We start from the raw sequence: 22,776 nt of genomic DNA, 5'->3' as shown, positions 1-22,776 counted from the left end.
ATATGCTATTCCCTCTCCTCGGGGCTAGAGCCTAGCCCCTGATATGGCTGGCCTCTTCTGATCAATGAGGTTTCTGTGTCCATGTTACTTATCAGGGAGACTACTGTGATTGCCCCATTCGGGTAGCTCATCCTCATTACCACCTCCATGGCTCCTTTCTTGGTTATAATTACTGTCCCACTTATTAGATTATCTTGGCATTTTCCCTCACTGTACTGCAGTCTCATGTGCAGGAACCACCTTGGTTTTGCCCATCTCAGGAATCACTGATACCCCCCATAACCTGGGCCATAGTGGGGCTCAGTCATTGTGAATTTGCCAAAGTAAATGAGTGATGAGGACAGACAAGTGAAGGCCTGACAAAAATTGTAATAAAAACCATGAAGTCCCCCAGAGTCATTGGATAGCAGAACCTAGGGGACAGTTGTCACAGCTCAGTGGGTGGTCCTGGGAGGCCTCCCTGAAGGGTACCACTTGTGCTGAGGTCTGAAGGTATGACAGGGCCCCCACTCCAAAAACAGGGATGATTCCAGCCTGTGCAGCCCAGTCAGAGCAGGTGGGGAGGTTCTGTGAAATGTCCATGATGGCTCTCAGCAGGTGAGGACACAGTGAAGAACTGACCACAGAGACCCAGGCCAGGGTCCCACATCCATGAGGAGACATGACCCAGTGAGTCAGGTCTTTTCTAGGGTCCTGGAGAGAATGCTGAAAAATTCCCAGTGTCTTCAGAAGAAATTTAGCTTCCTCACCACAACTGTCCAAAGAATACATGGACAAAGAACACTTGTGATATTCAAGGCCAGTGCAGGCTGATGGAGTTAAGTAAGTGGCCAGCATGCCTGGGCCAACACCATGCATCCTCAGGTACCTGAAAAGTCCAGTTAATGGAAGCAGGTCATGTTAGGTTAATGTGATCCATGTATCCTGGCCAGGCTCAGAAGGGGTCCCTTATCCCCCCAGCCCTGAGAGCAGAGCCTGAGTCCAGTCTTGGTGGGGGAGGGGAAGTTCTTCTTGGGCCAATGTGGGTCAAGTATTAGCAGGCCATGCTCCTCCTCTCCCAGGCCGTGTGTTATGAAGCCTGTCCTTTGCCTTCTCTTTACCTTGTGCTACCCCTGCCAGAATGGAGCTCAAGAGCTATCCTTACCTCATGCGAGGGTTGAGGTGTTCAAGGACAGTCACCCTTTCAAGGGGTGAAGTGAGTGTGTCCTGTAACCCTGTGAATTAACCAGGCTCCCACAGGGCCTCACTGCCAGTGGCTCTGATGGTGGACTGACCACCTCATGCTTTTACCACTTGGTATCTCAGGAGCTTTTGTAGACAGCAGAAGGAGGATTTACCCAAAGGTCCCTGCCCCCATCCCAGACAGGGCTACATCCTGGAGCAAGCAGTGAAGCAAACCCAGACAAGCAGGTTAGGAACTCTCAGTAAAGAGCCTCTACCCCAAGTCTAGGGAGGCCTTACTCCAGATGGAAACATTAAGAAGGGCAGTGCCCAGCAGGGAGGCCTTCAGATGGAAAGCTCAAAATGCTGGAGGAAATTAAGGATGTTATAAAAGTAGATAAGGTAAGAGAAAAGAGACAATGAGAAACTCCAGGAAAACAAAAGGTTGAAGAGAATAATAGGAGATTTAGGTGATAGGATGAATGGATAGTGCCAGTGTCTTCCTGACAAAGTGGAAAGCTGCAAGATTTTGCTATATTTTAAGAGATTCAATACTACAGTAATAAATAGGAAAGAAACTATATATTTATTGTTGGGTCTGAGTTCCTCAGCCAAAGTGGGGAAGTCAGGGCCATTAGCAAAGAAAAAGGCACATGGAGCTGTGGGGAGTTTATGCATATTGAGTTTATTCCATGCTATTTCTCTTCCTCAGTTGTCTTTCTGCTCTCTCCTTTAAGTTTCCTTTGTTCTCTCCTCACTTTACAACCCCCTTTCTCATGGGCTCCCGACATCTACATGGGTAATGTTTAGCACATAGCTCATAGGCTGTTACCATGTTCATTGCATCTGCAGTTGTTAATGGGATGCCATATCACATGGCTGTCTGCAGGAGGGTTCAGGCCCTCACATGTCCCATGTGCCTATGTAACTAGGCAGCCTATCCATCCATTGGATAGTATAAAGCTCTTACTGTGCTAGACTCTCTGCAGCATCATTTCCTGGGCTTATGAGAGGTTTATACCCTACAACATGATAAACAGCTATGCTATATTCTTGCCTTTGAGACACAAGTCCTTCCACAAATTTTGTCCTCAGAGAGGTCTTTTACAAATCATCCATTCTTGCTGCTCCTCCTGGGCAACCATAAAGTTACTCCTTTGTACACAGTCCAACTGTCTTTACACTCAGTAAAGGGGCCAGGTTCTTGCATTATCACTAACAACATTACTCTCAGTTCAGCCCACTGGTTGCTTTGACCAAATCCAGTTTCAAACCATATATCTTCTGTATCCACTCAGATACCATTCAAATATGAATGTACCCATCCTGACACAGAGAGGGAGGGTACTAAGTACTAGTACTAAGTACTAGGATTTGTTGTGGTCCTGTAAGCACTTCATATGCCTGAAGGGTGGCATAAACTGCTGTTAACTGGTACTCAATGAGAGAATAGTGGGGTTCTGCCACTTCCCATAGTTGGGACCAAAATCCTTTGGGCACCCTGCATTTATTATGTGTATGTTAGAGGCCCCAGCTGTACATGGTGTCATGACAAGTGATATCAAGTTGGAAAGGCAGTGAATGATCAATAACTTGCAAATGCCTGCTGGGCAGCTTGAAAAGCACATGCTTTCCCTGCCTTTCCAATTTGATGTCACTTATCATGATGCCATGTACAGTTGGGGCCTCTGGCAAACACATGGGAAATGCAGGGTGCCCATGGGTATCAGTCCAGTCCCAAACACTTCCCTTCTTCTGGAAGGTATACAAGGGTCAGAGTATCCATGCCAAATGAGCTATAAACACCTTCCAATATCTTAATAGGCCAGTAAATGTCTGTAATTGTTTAACAGTAGTAGGTCAGGGGTATACTTGTGCTTGTACCTTATCTATTACTGCCTCAGGGGTAACTTTTGTCTTACCCAACCAAGCAACTCCCAAGAATTTGACTGATACTCCAGGTCCTTGGATCTTTGCTTCTTTGACTGCCTAACCCTATGTTGTCAGCCTATCTCATAGGTCCTTGGCTGCTTCTTTTAAATCTAAAAGAGAATCAGAGGTTAACATAACTTAACAGAGGATTTATGCATCCAAGTAGAGAGATCCCACACAATCAAACCTTGATAGATGGTTGGGCTATGAATAAACCCTTGAGAAGCACCAAAAAGGTCCACTGGCATCCTTCCCACATAAAGGCAAATTGTTCTTGATTCTCTGGTGTAATATCTACAGAGAAAAAGAGCATTAGCCAAATCCATCACATAATGATATTTTCCTAACACATATGATAGCTGATCCATGATCTCAGTCACTGATGAGACTGCTGCAAGTAAATGTGGAGTCACTTTGTTCAGTTCATGGTAATCTACCATTATGTGCCACATTCCATCAGGCTTCTGGACAGGCCACATGGGGACTATGTGTGGCCTCCTGTCCTTCAATCTTCCTAATCATGTTCCTGGGCCCATTTGTCAATTTTCATAGACCCTTCCTCTGGTTCCACCCATAAAACATATTGTAAACGGAGAGGACATCCAATTAGTGGGGGATTTTCCCCTGCAACTTTGCATACTGCTGTACCAGCATGAGTTCCTTCCAGAGGGCTAGGAGCATGTCATTAGGTTGATGATTTATCTTATCCAGATTCACACTGGCAGCAATGAGATCTGCCCATATTTGCAGTTGAGACACATTCAGTGGCCTCCGGGACTTGTTCCCCTGGGCCCAAGTTGGGCTGGTCCCTTGTCCCCCCAAATGGTCCCCTCCTCATGCCACTCTGGAAGGGGGAGGGCTTTTGAACTCCACAGTCCTGCTTTGCCCACATATGGGGTTAAGAAGGCTGCTAAAGAACCAAAAGTACCTAATGGAGCTGTAGCCAGAATCATGTTCTTCATATGGGTGGGAAAGAGTTCACAGTCTGGGCCTATGTAATTTGCCTGGAACATCATCTGGTATGTTCCCATCTCATGCACAATTTGAACTGGGTCCATGTAAGTGGCCCATTTACTAACAGTCTCTGGGAGCTCCCCAGCATTGTGACAAATCACCCAACACAGATTTTTGGGGATGGTGTGGGGATCCAGCCCAGGGCTCATTGTGAGTACTCACAGTATTGTCAGCCTCTCTGAGAGCAGTCTCTTCCTCTAACAGACTCAGGCATGCCTCCAGTCCCTTGTGCCACCCTGTAAGTCTCTGAACATGGGCTTGTGCAGCTAAAATTTCCTTGTGCTGGTCCCACAGCATAGTCAGGAACAACCAGGGCACTTTCCCAGCTCATTCCTCCTGGGAAAGTGTTAACACAGCTCCCAAAGATTCCAGCACTTTTGCAATAAACTCCAGAGTGGGATCAACCATATCCCAGACATCCAGAGGGACCCATTAGAGGAGAATCACTACCACCAGATACCAAAGACCCAAAAGGAGCCACATCCTGCCCCCATTATGCACGGTTGGGTCCACTGAGGCTGGAGATCCACTCATCATTCTTGGAGGGTCCTGCCAGCTACACCAAATGTTGGGCCTGAGCTTCTCAGCCAGAGTGGGGGTCAAGGGCTGTTAGAAAAGAAAAAAGGTGCAAGGAGCCACAGGGAGTTTATGTATATTGAGTTTATTCCATGCTCCTGTTTCTTTAAGCTTCCTTTGTTCTCTCCACTTCTCTGTTTACATGGGAGCTGCTTTTATGTTACTACTATCAGAATATAGGTTTGGTTCTTACAGTGGTATACCTATCATATTACATATACTGATTAACTGGTGTATGGATCGGTTGGGATCAAGTTCATCTCCTGGAAGCTGAGTGCAGTTATGTTGTGTCATTGCATCCTGGATATAGCAAAGAAGTATCCATGATGCTTAGGCCATTTAACTATTGGGCTCTAGCTCCCCCTACATTTATATTTATATTTCTACCATGAAATGAGGGTACAGGGGAGCTGGGGAGTCTAAGAATCTCACTCTTCCTCTGTCAAACAGGCAGTAGCAGGAGAGGTGAGGGGGCAATAGAGGGGGGAGCAAAGAGACAGCAGCTGTTTCATTTTAGCCATATGCATATTCCATTGAGCAAAAATAAATTAAATTTAATCAGAAATATCTTTGGGAAGATCCTCTCTTCCAATGGCACAAGTTCTGGGTCTAATCAGACAATGCTGGATGAAAGTGAACATCCTGACCCTTCTAACCTTCTGCTTCTTGAAACAAGAGGTCAAACAATCATAGCATCTGGTACAGAAGTAGCTGTCCTGTCCAGAGCAGACCCATCTGTGGGGTTGGCATAATCCAGGGCAGCAATGGTCACAACTGCACTGGCATCAAGATGAGACATCATGAAGTCCAGCTCCTGACTTTGGACCAGCTGTCCTTTCTGGAAATAAACTTCCATGAATGATGCCAGCATGAAGGACGTCAGCCACAATCCTGAGGTGGCCAGGGTGGAGTCCTTCTGGTTGCTGCTGACAGCCAGAGAGCAGGGGGCCAGGAGACAGTGCAGAGGCCCAAACTCTTCACCAATATCTTGGTGCATTAGAGAAGCCTGTGGGAAAAGCAAATACCACCCCTCAGTGGGCAGAGGCTCCTGCAGGCTGGTGCCTGGGAAGAGACTCCAGTCATGTTTGGGAATCTGGGTTCCCATTTGGGCTTGGCCCTGACAGGCTGTGGGACCCACACATCAGGAGTCGCACTGTGCTTCCCTGTCCTCCTGCAGCATGTGAGATGTGAGGACTAGAGGCTGGGCCTTAGGGGCTGGCCCCATGGACATTTAATTAATATGTTTGTTGGAAACCTGAAACTCATTAGAAGTTGTGTTTTATTTTATTAAAAATTTTTAATTAATTTATTTTAATTGTATTTTTTGAATATATATAGGTCACAAAAATGTTACATTAAAAAATATAGGAGGTTACCTTATACTCCACACCCCATCTCCCCACACACTCCTCCCTCATCAACAACCTCTTTCATCATTGTGGCACATTCATTACATTTGGTGAATACATTTTGAAGTGCTGCTGCACCACATGGATAATAGTTTACATTGTAGTTTAAACTCTCCCCAGTAAGAATCAGATGTAAAAGGCATCCACATTGGAAAGGAAGAAGTAAAAATTTCACTGTTTGCAGATGACATGATCCTATACATAGAAGGCCCTAAGAAGTCTATAATAAAGCTTCTAGAACTTATAAATGAGCAGTAAAGCTGCAGATTATAAGATAAATGTGTAAAAATGGGTAGCATTTCTGTATACAAATAATGACCAATCTGAGGAGGAAATCAAGAAACAAATACCATTTACAATAGTGAACAAAAACAAATCAAATACCTAGGAATAAATTTAAAGATGCAAAAGACTTATACATGGAAAACTACACAACACTGTTCAAGGAAATCAAAGAAGACTTAAATACATGGAAAAATATTCCCTTTTCATGGATAGGAAGACTAAATATCATTAAGATGTCTATCCTATCCAAACTCATCTACAGATTAAATACAATCCCAATAAAAATCAGTACAACATTTTTAAATGAACTAGAAAAATTAGCTATGAAATTTATTTGAAAAGGAAAGAGGACCCAAATAGCCAAAGACATATTAAAAAGAAAAAATGAAATTGGAGGAATCATACTACTTGACTTCAAAGCATACTACAAAGCTATAGTTGTGAAAATGACATGGTATGGCACAAGGATATACATACTGACCAATGGAATGAAATTGAGAATTCTGATATAGATCCTCACTTTTACAATCACCTGATATTTGATAAGACTGCCAAGCCCACTCAACTGGGAGAGAATGACCTCTTCAACAAATGGTGCTTGGAGAACTTGGTATCCATATGCAAAAGAATGAAAGAGGATTACCATCTCACACCTTATACAAAAGTCAACTCAAGATGGATCAAAGACCTAAATATAAGAGCCAAGACCATTAAGACCTTGGAAAACAATGTAGGGAAACATCTACAGGACCTTATAATAGGAAAGGGCTTCATGAATTCAAAGCATGAGCAGAAAATGAACAAATAGATAAATGGGTCCTCCTCAAAATTAAAGCCTTTTGCAGTTGTGTATATAATGGCTGCTTCCATTACCCTCCAGTTACCACCACTTCCATCCATTCTATTCCTCTCTCCCACTCCCCCCAAGGCCCACAGTGACAACCAAGCTTCACTGTTTGAAGGACAAGATTCACAGATACTTAGGACAATGCTAAGGTCTTGACACTCTAGTCTGTTCTCCCCTACTGGGAGCCATTCATGCTATCGAGAGATGCCCTCTCCTCTGTTTTAGAACATTATTCAGCCCCAGGGTGGGGGTACAACACTTTCCCTCCAATTGACTGTGTCTCATCCCACTGATAAAGCACAATATGACAAGATGAGCACTCACACACTCCCCAGGTGCACCCTGTGCCAGATGTCTCCAATCAAGTACCTAAAACAAGTAAACCTTCCTTATTATATTTTCTAAAGAGTTTCTCAACATTATAGTTTCAGCTATGTACCTGACACTCTCCAATGTTCACCCATTCCTTCCAAACGCTCCCCCTAATTCCATGGACCATCTTACCCATCTTCTGAGGGATTACTTCTGTCACCAGCTGGGGATGCAACTAGAAAAAGACCTTGAATAAAAGAAAGGGGGAAATGGTAAAGAAAAATGAAGTTTATATGATTGACTTCAAAATGAGTGAGAGGAGTTGGGGGGGGGGGGATGGGGTATGTGTGGGAACATCTTATTTTTTTCAAGTAGCATTTTTTTGTGATTTACATATCTTTAAAAATTTAATTTAAATAAATAAATAAATAAATAAGTCAGGAGGTCATCAGAGGGGTCATGCTTATGCATGTCTTAGCAGGATCCCAGAGACAGTTCAAGTAAATACAACCCTGGGTACTTGTGCTCCTGAGGCCTATGGAGGCACACAAGTTCTATGATCATGACAGATGGCCCTGGAGTTTATTGTCTTGCTAGTAGGCCCTACTTTGGAATATGAGCTCCTGATTGTGATGGAGTTGGACTCAGATGTGACCTCTCTACATATGAAACGTCTATCACTTTTACTGAACCTGTGCTTGGTGCTGGGGTTTGTGTATGCTCAGGAGACTTTAATCTCTGGACTGTCCATGTGCCAGCTGGGCCCTCAGCCTCAGCAGAGTTGCAACACCTACTTTCCAGTTCATTGGATTTGCTCAGGTTAACTGATGGGGAGGTGAGAATGGTCAGTCACCACACCAGGGAACTGAGAGAGTCTACAACCACACCAGGGAACTGAGAGAGTCTACAGCCACAAGCAGGAGAATCACACCCATCAGTTCTGAGGGATCTAAGCCACCTCTTGATTTAGAGGTGGACATTGCTATCCCAGGGTCCACAAGGTAGAAGAATATAATATGGGTTGGCTTGGACTCACTGATATTCTACGACAGAACTCTTGTAACTCTAGCAATGGAAGAAATTGTATCACTGATGTAGAGACAGTGGCCAAAGCAGTTGCTGAGGGCAGGGAGAGGAAGGAAGAATTGTGATGGAGCATTTAAGGGAATTGGGGTTGTCCTGAATGATTTTGCAGGAACAGACACAGGGCACTATTTATCCTGCCATAACCCACTGGATGCACTGGGGAGAGTGTGAAATAAAATGTAAACTATGGTCCTTGAGCTGTGACAGTGCTCCAGGGTGTATTCACCAAATGCAATGCATGTGCCTCATTGATGGAAGGGGATGTTCATGTGAGAGGAGTGTGTGGTGGGGGTGGGGGTGGGGTATATGGGAACCTGTTATTTTTTTTAATGTACTGTTTTGTGTGATCAATTTATCTTTAATAAAAAGACAAAAAAATAGGCTAGTAAATACAATCTGAAATGAAAGGGGAGAAGTTATTACTGACCCCATAGAAAGAAAAAGGATCATAAGAAGATATTATGAGAAACTTTATGCCAACAAACTAGACAACCTAGATGAAATGGGCAAATTCCTAGAAATGCACAACCTACATTGACACTACAAGAAATACGAGAACTTAACAAACCAATCATATTTAAAGACACTGAATCTGTCTTCAGAAATCTCCCAACAAAGAAAAGTTCAGGACTACATGGCTTCACAGGTGGATTCTACCAAACATTTGAAAAAGAATTAACACCAAATCTGTTTAAACTCTTCCAAAAGTTGAAGAGGAAGGAAAATAACCCAACACTTTTTATGAAACGAACATCACCATAATACCAAAGCCAAATAAAGACACAACAAGGAAAAGAAAGTTACAGACCCATTTCTCTAATGAATACTGATGCAAAATTTCTAAACAAAATATTTGTAAATTGAATCCAGCAGCATTATTAAAAGACTCATTCATCATGACGAAGTGATGATATTCCCAGTAGCCAAACCTGGTTTAACATAAGAAAATCAATCAATGTAATACAACACATTGACAAACTGAGGCAAAACAAACAAACAAACACACATGATCAACTCAACTGAGGCAGAAAAAGCATTTGACAAAATCCAGCATCCTTTCTGATAAAAACATTTCAAAAGACATGAATGAAAGAAAGTTCTTGAATATGATAAAAAGGCATATATAATAAACTCACAGCAAATATGATACTCCATGAGGAAAGGTTGAAAACTTTCCCTCTAAAACCAGGAAGAAGACAAGGATGCCCACTAGCATCATTGATATTCAACATTGTACTAGAAGCTCTAGTTAGAGTTATTAGAGAGGAAAAATAATTAAAGAAATCCATATATGAAAAGAGGAATTAAAACTCTATTTGTGGATGACATGAACTTCTTTTTGGAAAATTCTGAAATGTCTACAACAAAGCTACTTGAGCTTATAAATGAGTTCAGCAGAGTGGTGGGGGACAATATCAGCACAGAGAAACCAGTAATGTTTTTGTACACCAGTATTGCACAATCTGAAGAGGAAATCAGGGGAAATTGTATATTCACAATAGCAATAAGAAGGCTCAAATACCTAGGAATCAATTAACAAAAGAGGTACAGGACCTATATATATGCAGAAAACTACAAAACAATGCTAAAAGAAATTTTAAAGAGACCTAAACAAATAGAAAGACATTCCATGTTCATGGACTGGAATACTAAATATCATGAAGATATGAATCCTATACAAACTGATTTATAGATTTATAGATTCAATGCAATACCAATCAAAATTCCAACAGCCTACTTTACAGAAATAGAAAAGTCAATTATCAAATCATTTGGAAGGGAAGGTACACCTGAGTAGTCAAAAGCATTCTAAAAAAGAAGTGTCAGAGGAAGAAGTTTATTGCCTGAACTTGAAACATATTACAAAGCTACAGTGGACAAATCAGCATGATACTGCCACAAAGAGAGATACATCAATTGGTAGAATAGAATTGAGAGTACAGAAATAAACCTTCAACTCTGTGGTCAACTAGTTTTTGACAACCTACCAAGTCCATGTTAATGGGGAATAAACAGTCTCTTCAAAAGTTGTGTTTCTGTGTGATGGAGCTGGACTCAGATGTGATCTTTGTCCACAAGCCTCTCCTGTTACTTTTACCAGAACTGTAGTTGGTGCTGGGGTTTAATGTATACCGAGGGGACCTGAATCTCTGGACTGACCATGTGATAGCCAAGCCCTGAGCCTCAACAGACTTCAGCTCCTACACTCTGGTTTATTGGACTTACCCCACTCAGGTAACATGGAGGTGAAGAAGGTCAACCAACACACCAGGGAGCCAAGAGTGCCTACAACTGAAAGCAGGAGAATGCATCCAGCATCCATGTGGAATCTAAGCCCCCTCTTGATATAAATGTAGAGTGGACACAACCATTCCAAGGTCTACAGGATGGAGGAATAGAGTATGAATTAGAGTGGACTTACTGATATTCTATTCATGAACTATTGTGATTAGTAATTGAAGAAAATGTGGCATTGGTGTAGAGGAAGTGGCCATGGTGGCTGCAGGGGTTAGGGAGTGGGAGGAAGAGATGAGATATGGGGGCATTTTTGGGGGTTGAAGTTGTCCTGGGTGGTGCTGCAGGGACAATTACTGGACATTGTATGTCCTCCCATGTCCCACTGGGTGGACTGTGGGAGAGTGTGAGCTACTGTATGAACCATTGACCATGAAGTGCAGCGGTGCTCAGAGATGTATTCACCAAATGCAATGAATGTCTCATGATGATGGAGATTGTTGTTATGGGGGCAGGAGTAGCGTGAGGGGGGTGGGGGTTATATGGGGATCTCATATTTTTTAATGTAACATTAAAAAAATAAAGACAAAAAAAAGAGGCTGCTGGGAAAACAGGATATCTATAACCAAAATATTTAAAGAGGACCCCTATCTCACTCCCGATATAAGAATCAACTCAAAATGAATCAGACATAAGTATAAAAGCAAGTAGTTTCTAGAAGAAAATGTAGGGAAACATTTTAAATACCTTGTGGTACACAGTGATTTCTTGGACCTTACACCCAAAGCAAACACAACAAAAGAAAAAATAGATAAATGGGATCATCTCAAAATTAAACACTTTTTCACTTCCCAGGACTTCAAAAGAGTGGAAAGAAAGCAGTTGACACAATGGGAGAAAATACTTGGAAACTGCATGTCTGACAAGGGTTTAATATCCAGGATATACAAAGAGATGTTACAAGCCAACAAATAAAAAGACAAATGTAACTCTTAGGCACACTGCAGCTCTAGGTAAATTTGAAATCTCAGGCACACAGGCTCAAAATACAGACATCAGTATCAAAGGGTCATCATTGGACCATGCTTCTTCACTGTTCTTTGCCCTTGCATTTGGGGGATTGTTGCTGTTCCATTAGGGAATGTGCCAGAGCTTCCCTGGCTAGGAACTCAGTACTCCCTCAGTTTTCATTTGTAACTGTAAATACTATGAAAATACCCAATGAATATCTGAATATTTTTATATACCCTGTATACATGTTCTGGAGAACTCCCTCCCAAAAATGTGCCTAACAATTACCTCCTGAGAGCCTCCATGTTGCTCAAATGTGGCCACTCTCTAAGCCAAACTCAGCATGTACATGCATTGCCTTTCCCCTAGTATGGGATATGACTCATGGGGATGAGTCTCCCTGGCACCCAGGGATTACTACCAAACACTAACTGGTGAAGGAACTAGAAAAAGATCTTGAATAAAAGGGGGAAATGGTAAAGACAAATGAGATTATATGGTTAAGAGTCTTCAAAAAAGAGGTGGGAGGTCATCAGAGGGGTTGTGCTTATGCACGGTCTCAGCAGAATCCCAGAGATAAAGTAAATCCAACCACAGGTACTGGTGTAGCTGAGGGATATGGAGACACATAGGTTCTAGAGTCAAGGCAGTTGGCTCTGGAGTTCAGTGACTTGTCAGTGGGCCCTACTTTGGTATTTGGGTTCCTGAGTGTGATGGAGTTGGACTCAGATGTGACTTCTCTACACATACCTCTTCTGTCACATTTACTGAACCTGTGGTTTAACAAGCACAGTGTACTCCCATCTGAAAAAAATTCGAATAGAACAACTCTGAGACAGATAATAATCAGAATGTCAAATGCCAAAGACAAAGAGAGACTTCTGAGAACAGCAAGAGAAAAGTAATGCATAACATATAAGGAGTATCCAATAAGATTAAGTGCTAATTTCTCTCCAGAAACCGTGAATGCAAGAAGACAGTGGTATGGTATATTTAAGATATTACAAGAAAAACTTCCAGGCAAGAATCTTATATCCAACAAGATTGTCTTTCAAAAATGAGGGCAAGCTTAGAACATTCGCAGTTAAACAGAAACTGAGAGAATTTCTAAGCAAGAGACCAGATTTTCAGGAAATTCTGAAGGGTGTGCCAAAGGCTGAAAAGAAAAGAAAGGAGAGAGATGCCTAGAAGGGAGTCTAGAAATGAAGACAATATCAATATAAGTAACTAAAAGTGTCAAAAGAGTGGTGAAAAGAAAATATGCCAGGTAAAACTCAAATAGTCAGGAATAAACTTAACCAATTATATAAAACACGTGTTCAGAAAACTGCAACTTATTGTTAAAAGAAATTTTAAAAAGGTTTAAATATCTGGAAGAATATTCCATGCTCACAAATTGGAAAACTAAATATTAAGATAGTAAGTCTACTCACATTGATATACAGATTCAATGCAATCTGAATAAAAATTCAGGATTTTTTTAAAAAATTGAAAACACGATAATCAAATTTATTTGGAAGGGTAAGTGGTCCTGAATAACCAAAAAATATCTTAAAAAGGAAAAGCGAACTCTCCTCTCTAGACTTTAAACTATATTACCTAGCTATAGTGGTGAAAACAGCATGGTACTGGCACACACACACACAAAATAGACCATAGACCAATGGAACCAAATTGATAGTTCAGAAAAAGATCCTCATATGTATGGTAAAGTGATTTTTTACTTAGTCTGTCAAGCCCCCACAGCTCGGGCAGAACAATCCATTCAACAAATGATACTGAAAGATCTGGATATCCATAGCTGAAAGAGGGAAAGAGGACTCCTATCTCACACTTATTCCAGAAATTAACTCAAAATGAATCAAAAACCAAAAAATAAAAGGAATAACCAACAGCTTCTAGAATAAATTGTAGGAAAATATCTTCAAGACCTGATGGTAGGTGATGGATTCTGAAAGGAGATAATAGGAGGACTGCAATGGACTACTGATGTTTAATGTATGCAGCAGTTTTAATTAGCTTTACTGTAAAAGTGTGGAAATGTATAGAGAGGATGGTAACACATAGTAACAGCTAGTTTATGAATAGGGTGGGGCTGAAAATAGTAGTCTAGGTATGGAAACACCAATTAACAGAATGCTAGAGAATATTCTAGGAGCAAAATAGCACTGTATATCAAGAGGTGGATGAGAATTTTGGTTGATTGTGTAGATGCAAGGGTGTCCTTTGTTAGCTAGAGCAAGTGTACATCACTATTGCAGGGAAGTGGAAATGTAGAGAAGCATAGGAAAGATGCTTATGGACTGTGGTTAGCAGTAATAATATATTATTCTTGCATATATGCAAAGATGTACTGTGTAGATAATGGGGCAGTATGGAAAGTGTGTGCCAAATGTACACTATGGAGGTGGTAACAAACAATAAAGGATACTTTATTATTTGTAACAAATGTTCTGCCACAGTGTGCTGGGTTATTGAAGGGGTGTTGTTTTGGAATTCTGCACATGCACATGATTGTTTTATAAGTTTACAATTTTTGTCATAAAAATATATTTTAAAAATCATAATAGGGTGAGTTGGGGGAAAATACACCAATTATAAGATAAGGACTATAATTAGTATTGAGATTTTGACAATATTCTTTCATAATTTGTAACAAACATGTCGTGGCAATGAAATGTGTTGGTGGAGGGTTGATGTATGGGACCCTGGCATGATATTATACATATTTGCTTTGTAAGTTCACAACTCTTACTATATAGTTGTTGTTTATGTATGCCCATATATAAATTATATAAAGATAATAATAGTAATGGGCTGTTGGGAAAATACTTTGGCTAGTAGTAATATTTTGACAATGCTCTTTAATCATTACTTAAAAGGTTTTACAACAACGCAAGGTATTAGTGGTAGGATGAGGTTTGAGAGTTCTATATGATGATATATATGTTTGTTTTGTAAGTTTACAACTATTATGGTACACTTATTATTTATGTATGTTTATGTATGAATGATACACTTCAACAAATTTTAAATAAACTAAAAAAAGAATGTAATTTCAGAGAGAAAATGATCAGAGACAAAGATTATATTTTTATTAAATACTTGACTTTTTTTTTGTTGTTACTTTAAACCTTTCTGACCCACCTGACACCCAACACTTAGAGGATTTTTTCCAAGACAGGTATGATCATCATGATTATTCTTACTTTAATGATGAAGGCAAATATACTCAAAAAGATTAAATGGCCAACCCAAAATCAGAGACAGAGATAATAACTTGGATCTCCATTTACCTAATTCCAAATTCCATGCCCTTTCCATCATTTTCAAGAGTATCAGAAAAAAGGCAGCATATAGATTGGATAATTTCTTGTAGCATATAATGGTGAAAAATGAGAGATTTTGATCTGTATATAAAGTACCAAGATAAAATGTTTGACAATATCTCTTTCCTAATTGCATATTTGAATAACATACCTAATATAAAAGCAGCTGGTACTCACAAAGCTGTATTGCCTACTGGTATATAAGAGAGTATGTAATACAAATTCAAAAGGCGATACTTGTTAATACTTTATTGGAACATACTCTGTAACCTAATGTTTAAAACTATGCTGGGCTCTTGCTTTGTTGGGTAAGAAATGCCAGAAATAATAAAAGTTTGTTGCATTTAAATAAAAATGAAAACTTGTAAGTGCCCTCATATGTTCATAACAACCCTATAAAAATGAAAATCTAGAGTTCTTATTTTAAAGAAAAGAATAGGGAACCATAAGTATAAAATAACAAGACCATAAAATCTGTAAGTCAGCCTTGAACCACAAAATTCTTAGTCTATTTCCTGAGAATTATAATTATAAAGAATTCCTTTGTGTTAGTGTTTGGTTGTGGTTTGATATATTAAAATATTTTTGATTGTATGACACAGGAAGTGATGATTTATTAGGTTCAAAATCAATAGCAGAATCAAAATGCAGATATTTTTGAAAACACAGAAAAATACATCCATAAAACATTTTTTACTGTTAAAAATCAGCTGCTTAGTTACTTGAATCTGACATTACTAACAGCATTTCTTAGTACACTATTTACCAAAATGCTTTCCAAAATAGTTTATAAAGTATGTAAGTAAACAAGAATCATTATTTCACATTTGACCAAAGGAAATATTTCTTAATTAAACCCACTTCAGCCATAAGTAATATGACCTATTCATATTGTGAATAGTTTTTGGCTTTTTAAAAAATGTAGTCTGGTACCCAAAGATAAATACATATTACAAATGTCTTTATAGCTACATCTTGTGTTTGACACATCTAGCCTCCCATGTCATGGGTACTATATGTTTTATCAAAGAATCTAATGGACATCATGATGTAACAATACTTAGCTATCATATTATTATTGTAGAAATAATGAAGAAGAATAGAATGGAGGCTTCAGGATCAAGAGTCATGGTTTTCATTTCTCACTGTGCCACCACCTCATTCTTTGACCTTAAACTGTCTCACCATTCTAAAGGTAGTTTAAGTAATTCAGGAGGAATTTCCAAGTTTCTAGAAACTGTTAATGCCATTTTTATAACCTTACATATTGTAACCATATTTGTAAAAATGTTTCTACTCCAAGTTTAAGAAATAAAATTAAAGTGTTATAAGGGATTATATGTAGAGGCCATCAATTGACCACAGTACAACCCCCTCAACTTTCCCATTTGTGGTAAATACCTTAGAAAATGCCCTTCTAGGGTGAAAGGATCTTTGGATTGGACTATTTTGAGATTATGAACTCTACTGTTGAGTGTTGTTTTGCCTTGAGAATATGAATTTGTGTCTTTTGAAATGCACAAAGTTACCCATAAGAAGAACACTGGCAGGCCCCCAATTGTTACAGAATTAGTTTTTGAAACTGTTAAACATCAAAGTATACCTCAACTGCTTTCTGACCAACTCTGATCTGATTCATATTTCATTTTTTTCTACTTTCATTCTGGTTTACCTTTCTTGTTTGAAAATGTTACTGTCTTTCAAATATTTTTCTCAATTTCTCTTTGAGCTTGCATTTTGGAAAGAGATTTTCCTGGTATAGCTTCAGGAACCCCAATTTGAAATATTACCTTTATAGACAACCCAGACTGACTTTAGACTTACCACTGTAGATGATGCCCTTTCCCTATGTGATAGGATTTTAGGCCATGGTAATCTCTGCAGATGTAGGGATTTAAAAAAAACAAAAACAAAACTTTCTCACCACTGCTCTAGCTATTTAAGTAGAAGCTGGATGACCATTTAATGGGTCATCCCTTAATCCACTGAATGGATTTCAAACTTTTATGAGGATGGGCAGATTAACCTTACAAATACATGTGAATTCTATGATCTGACTCCCTTTCATTTGAGACATGAAAGACAAGTTGAAGGCATTTTCATTGATGAGAATTTATATTCCTTAAAGTTCTTTGATAATTTTAAATCCCATTAAATTTTGTTTGGAACTTGTTATCACAAAGTTTGTCATAGCCAGCACTATAATAGTCAAATGGTCTCAACGAATTAAGTTTCATTATGGCCTCCAATGGTTTTCTTGAGCTGTTTTTCTATCATGACACATTGCTCAGTGATCACACCCTCTTGAATCAATCCAGGAGTTATATTTCCCATTCTGTAGGTGTTTGTGAGATTAAATTTGAATTACTGCAAGAAACATATTTTACCCTATGCATATAATTCAATAAGTGAAAATATTTTCATCATTATCATATTAGATTTTTCTATAATCAGAGCAATAAACAATTGCCTTGAGGAAGTTTTGAACATTTCCACTTGTGTCAGGTTACATCATTATGTAGGTAACTATCTGATTTTTAAAAATTTCATCATAATATTATGTTTCTTTATGAAGCCATTTTTATGCTGATTATCATTTTTAGATATTGTATTCAGACATGCATGTAAGATGGTTATAAAACCTCCTTCATTAAAGGAGGCTTCATAAAGAAATATAATATTATCATGAAATTTTTAAAAATCAGATAGTTACCTACATAAATGTCTACTTTTCCAACACCAAATATCCATAAACTCCATACTAGGCTCTTTTGTTACCAAATGTCCAAAATCATAGTGTCATTTATTTAATTTGTAAGTGTTTGACTCATATCATTCTCTTGTTATTCTGATTTTTCTTAAAGTAGAATTAATGATAGATTTGAAAGTTAAAGATGAAATGCTGTAAAAGTTCTATGATGTTCAGTTAAGTGATGTGAAATAATTGAATATGAAATAATAATAGTGAAATATCCCTGAGATCTCATTAGCCACAGCTAAGAACCTTTACTTAAAACAGGATATCTGGCAGCACTTTTAAGACTCAAGAGAAAGGTATTATCCACAGGTGCCATTTATAAATCAACAAAGAAACTTACTGTAGCTGAGCCAGTTTGCATTTAAAATCTTACAACTTTATTTCTTTCCGTGTTAACTAACAGCTGCCCATGTTCCTGGCATGGATTTGTGTCAAATAAGTTCATAGGTGAGAATTTTATTTCTGGAAATCATATGATTATAGATAAATCCTAGATTTAAATGGACCTTAAAATTAATATAACCATGGATAGAGGACTTGGCCCAGTGGTTAGGGCATCCGTCTACCACATGGGAGGTCTGCGGTTCAAACCCTGAACCTCCTTGACCCGTGTGGAGTTGGCCCACGTGCAGTGCTGATATGCGCAAGGAGTGCCATGCCACGCAGGGGTGTTCCCCATGTAGGGGAGCCCCACATGCAAGGAATGCGCTCCGTAAGGAGAGCCGCCCAGCGTGAAAGAAAGTGCAGCCTGCCCAGGAATGGCACTGCACACACGGAGAGCTGACACAAGATGATGCAACAAAAAGAAACACAGATTCCTGTGCCACTGCCAACAATGGAAGTGGACAAAAGAGCACGCAGCAAATGGACACAGAGAGCAGAAAACAGAAAACTGGGGGGAGGGGAAGGGAGAGAAATAAATAAGTCTTAAAAAAATAATAATATAACCATACCCCAACTCACTGAAGCCCCAACAATTTGAAATTTAAATACCTTCAACATGCAAGCATCAAGAAAAAAGAGAATCACCCTAATCTCACCAATTTACAAGCCGCATCTTGGACTCTTTTTTCTGTTTTCCCTATTTATATGTACTTAACTTACATATTATGTACTCAAATTTGCATCCAGATTTTCCTGCTTAATATTACAAGACATGAATTGTCCTACAATATTGCACAATATTTTAAAACATTTCTTTTAATATCTACACACTGTTGGAAGCAATGTATTCTATTTTTACTTAACCCTTTTTATAATGTTAGACAGTCTATGCATTTTCTACCTTTCCACATCTAATAACTTTGCTGAACATATTTGTCAATAATGATTTTTCCTTTTAAAAATATTTTCCTTTATTGTCTATTCCTGGAATGAATATTGATTCAAAGAAAAATACAGTTATTTCTATTTCCTCATAATTATTTCTAAATCACTTTTGTAAATAATATCTCATTTCTACTTTTCAAACACCATACCTTTTTTTCAGATGTTTGGGGGATTGAACCTACTAGAGAATAGCAAAGAAGCAGCAACATTTTTCCCATGTTCATAAGATTTTCATCTTAGCTAAGTAAAACCAAAATGCTTTTATCTCTTTCTTTTTTGGAAGGGAAATAAATGTTCTGCAGATTAAATTTTATTACTTTTTAAATTTTCTTTTTTTTTTCCTTTGGGGAATTTATGTCCCCAAATTGGGATTATTCTCCCATTTGAGAAATAATGTGATACCTTTTTTTTTTTAAAGATTTATTTATTTATTTAATTTCCCCCCCTCCCCTGGTTGTCTGTTCTTGGTGTCTATTTGCTGCGTCTTGTTTCTTTGTCCACTTCTGTTGTCGTCAGCGGCACGGGAAGTGTGGGCGGCGCCATTCCTGGGCAGGCTGCTCTTTCTTTTCACGCTGGGGGGCTTTCCTCACGGGCGCACTCCTTGCGCGTGGGACTCCCCCACGCGGGGGTCACCCTTGCGTGGCGCGGCACTCCTTGCGCGCATCAGCGCTGCACATGGCCAGCTCCACACGGGTCAAGGAGGCCCGGGGCTTGAACCGCGGACCTCCCATATGGTAGACGGATGCCCTAACCACTGGGCCAAAGTCCGTTTCTGAATGTGATACCTTTAAACCAATGATGGATGATGGATGTTATGAGAGAATGGGAAGAGAAAGGATGGAAGTGCGTACAGCAGAAACATAAAACACTTAGAAATATCATTCATCTTATGGATGTTTGAACAGTTGCTATTTGGTAATAAAATACTGGTAGTAGAGAGGGCATATCAAAGACATTTAACAAGGAATTTTTGTGATTGTGCAGACAAAATATAAATTACATGCATAGTGAGAGTCCAATAAATACTTGTTGGGTTATTGTACATGTAAGCAACAGGTAGATTTTATAAATGTGTGTTTGTGTGTATATGTATGTATATGTGTATATATATATATATATAATTTTAACTATTTATAAGTTATCTATCTTTCTATCTATCTCACTTGAAAAACATCTTTCTGTTCTCCAGGTTAAACTTACACTTTTAAAAATTTTGAAAGTAAGGGTTGCTTTTATTTAAAAGAACTTCATAGAATAAATAATTTATCAAGAGTTTATTTTTATTTTTATTTTTTATTTTTAACCCCTTTCTATTGAAACTGTAAGTTTCCTGAGTAGGATTATACCAACTGTATGTGAAAGATATTTTTTAAATAAACAATATTAGTTGACAAGCATTATAATTAATTGGAAGTTAAATACCTCATAGGACACTCTTTCCTAGAGGGACTTAATATTTCTATTCTCAGCCTATCGAATACGCTACAAACTGTTAATCTGGGATGTAGCATCCTTTCAAAAGTTCTCATATAGTGGGTAATGATAATTGAGCAGGTTGACAAGACCACTTGAGCTCCCAGGTTTATGGACTGAGAAGCATGGGACTGTAAGAAGTGTGGCAATTCTCCAAGCACTTATTCATCATTTAATAAGTGCCAGGCATCACAGACTTTACTTCTGGCATTCTACTCTGCATTGTGAAGAAACAGACATGACTAGTACATGCTGTGGTAGGGAGTTGAAGTGTGTTTCCTAGCACTTACAATCTTCTTTAATCTGCAGTTTATGACATTTCTTGTCAGTGGACAATATTTTTCTTTTCACAGTTAGAGCTATAGGTTAAAATGTCAAATCTCTTGGAAGATGGAATAACCATTTACTGTTTGCAGTATCTGGAGCATACACAATATATTTGGTAATCTCTATTAGTAGGATCACAGATGCAGAATAGTCTTGGAAGCTTATAACACTGACATGATTTTGGGAAGTCAAACAGATTTAGAACAAAGAGAGTGAAGATCTCCTCATACATATAGCTCCATATTTTTCTCAGTAGATTTTAGATAAAATGGTGCCCTGTAAAATATGTTTTATAGATGATAACTACAAGGTGTCTTAAGATAAAGAAACAGCATCATGTAGGACATGAAAATGAATAATTGAAGCAATTACTTTTGTGAAGAGTGTCAAAGATGCAGTCCACAATTATGGCGACTACTTTTTTCCTATACTATGTAATTCACACATAAACTCTTCCACAGGTAAGTATCTCTCTTTTTCTCTTTGTATGTGATTCAGACATCAGGAAGATGTTACTCCCACAATGGATCACCTCATAGAGATTACCTCAATGGATCACCTCATCCCAACAGTGAGACAGTTTTTACTCTCTTGGGACTCACACAGAATCAGTACTTGCAGAAGGAACTCTTCATTGTCTTTTTGTTCTTTTTTCTATTCACCATGTTGACAAATCTGTTCATTGTTCCCACCACCTCTCTCAGCCCCATACTTTCTGCTCCTTTGTACTTGTTTCTCACCTACTTGTCTTTCATAAATATCTCCTAGACTTCCATCACCAACCCCACAATGATCATTGACCTGATTTACCAGAGGAGAAGCAACTCCTTGAATGGTTGCCCTACTCAGCTCTTTGTGGAGCACTTCTTGGGAGGATCAGAGATCATCCTCCTCATTGTCATGGCTTATGACCTCCACGTGGAAATCTGCATACCTCTGCACTATATGACTGTCATGCCACAGAGACTCTGTCCCCTGGTGATCATGGCCTGGATTGGGGGGATACTTCATGCCACTGTACAGATTATCTCCATGATCAGCTTCCCTTTCTGTGGCCCCAATATCATTGATCACTTCATGTGTGACCTCTTACCACTGCTGAAACTTGCCTGCAATGACACATACATGCTTTGGATGGTGGTGACTATCTGTGGAGCTATGTGCTTGCTCATTTTGTCCATGTTTTTTATCTTCTATTCTGTCTTTCTGCACCTGCAGAAATCCCATGACTCTGAAGGATAGTGCAAAGATCTTTCCACATGTGGCTCCCACTTTACAATAGTTGTACTCTATTTTGTGCCCTGTATGTTCATCTACATGCATCCCATGGTATCCTACTCAGTAGACAGGTTGGTTTCTGTATTTTTTACACCATCACCCCCATGTTAATTCCTATCATTTACAAGTGAGAAACACAGAGGTGAAAAATGCCTTGAAGATTTAAAATCTAGAGTAACTTAGACTCATTATAACACCAAGAAAGTAGTGGCACATAATTTATTGGTAAATGTGATAATTGATTATCAAATTTTGCAGGAAATTGACCAAAAAAAAAATGATGGGACTAACATTTTTGAGCGTACTAAATGCTCACTAGGTGCATTTGATTGGTTTTCATGTACTTAACCAAGGATTCTATGTTCATGTACGTTATTCATATTCTAAGATATGCAATGGAAAGAACTTTAAATC

General features: G+C 39.0%; 1 pseudogene; it reads left to right on the top strand.

The window, feature by feature from the left end:
- The first annotated feature begins 6,828 nt into the window (after positions 1–6,828).
- LOC131274489 (olfactory receptor 4C3D-like) lies at positions 6,829–22,528 on the top strand (annotated as a pseudogene).
- Positions 22,529–22,776: the final 248 nt, after the last annotated feature.

This window comes from Dasypus novemcinctus, chromosome 19, assembly GCF_030445035.2.
Source record: "Dasypus novemcinctus isolate mDasNov1 chromosome 19, mDasNov1.1.hap2, whole genome shotgun sequence".
Taxonomy (NCBI): Eukaryota; Metazoa; Chordata; class Mammalia; order Cingulata; family Dasypodidae; genus Dasypus; species Dasypus novemcinctus.
Note: the sequence above shows the minus strand (reverse complement) of the source record. Positions and strands in the feature narration are given on the sequence as shown.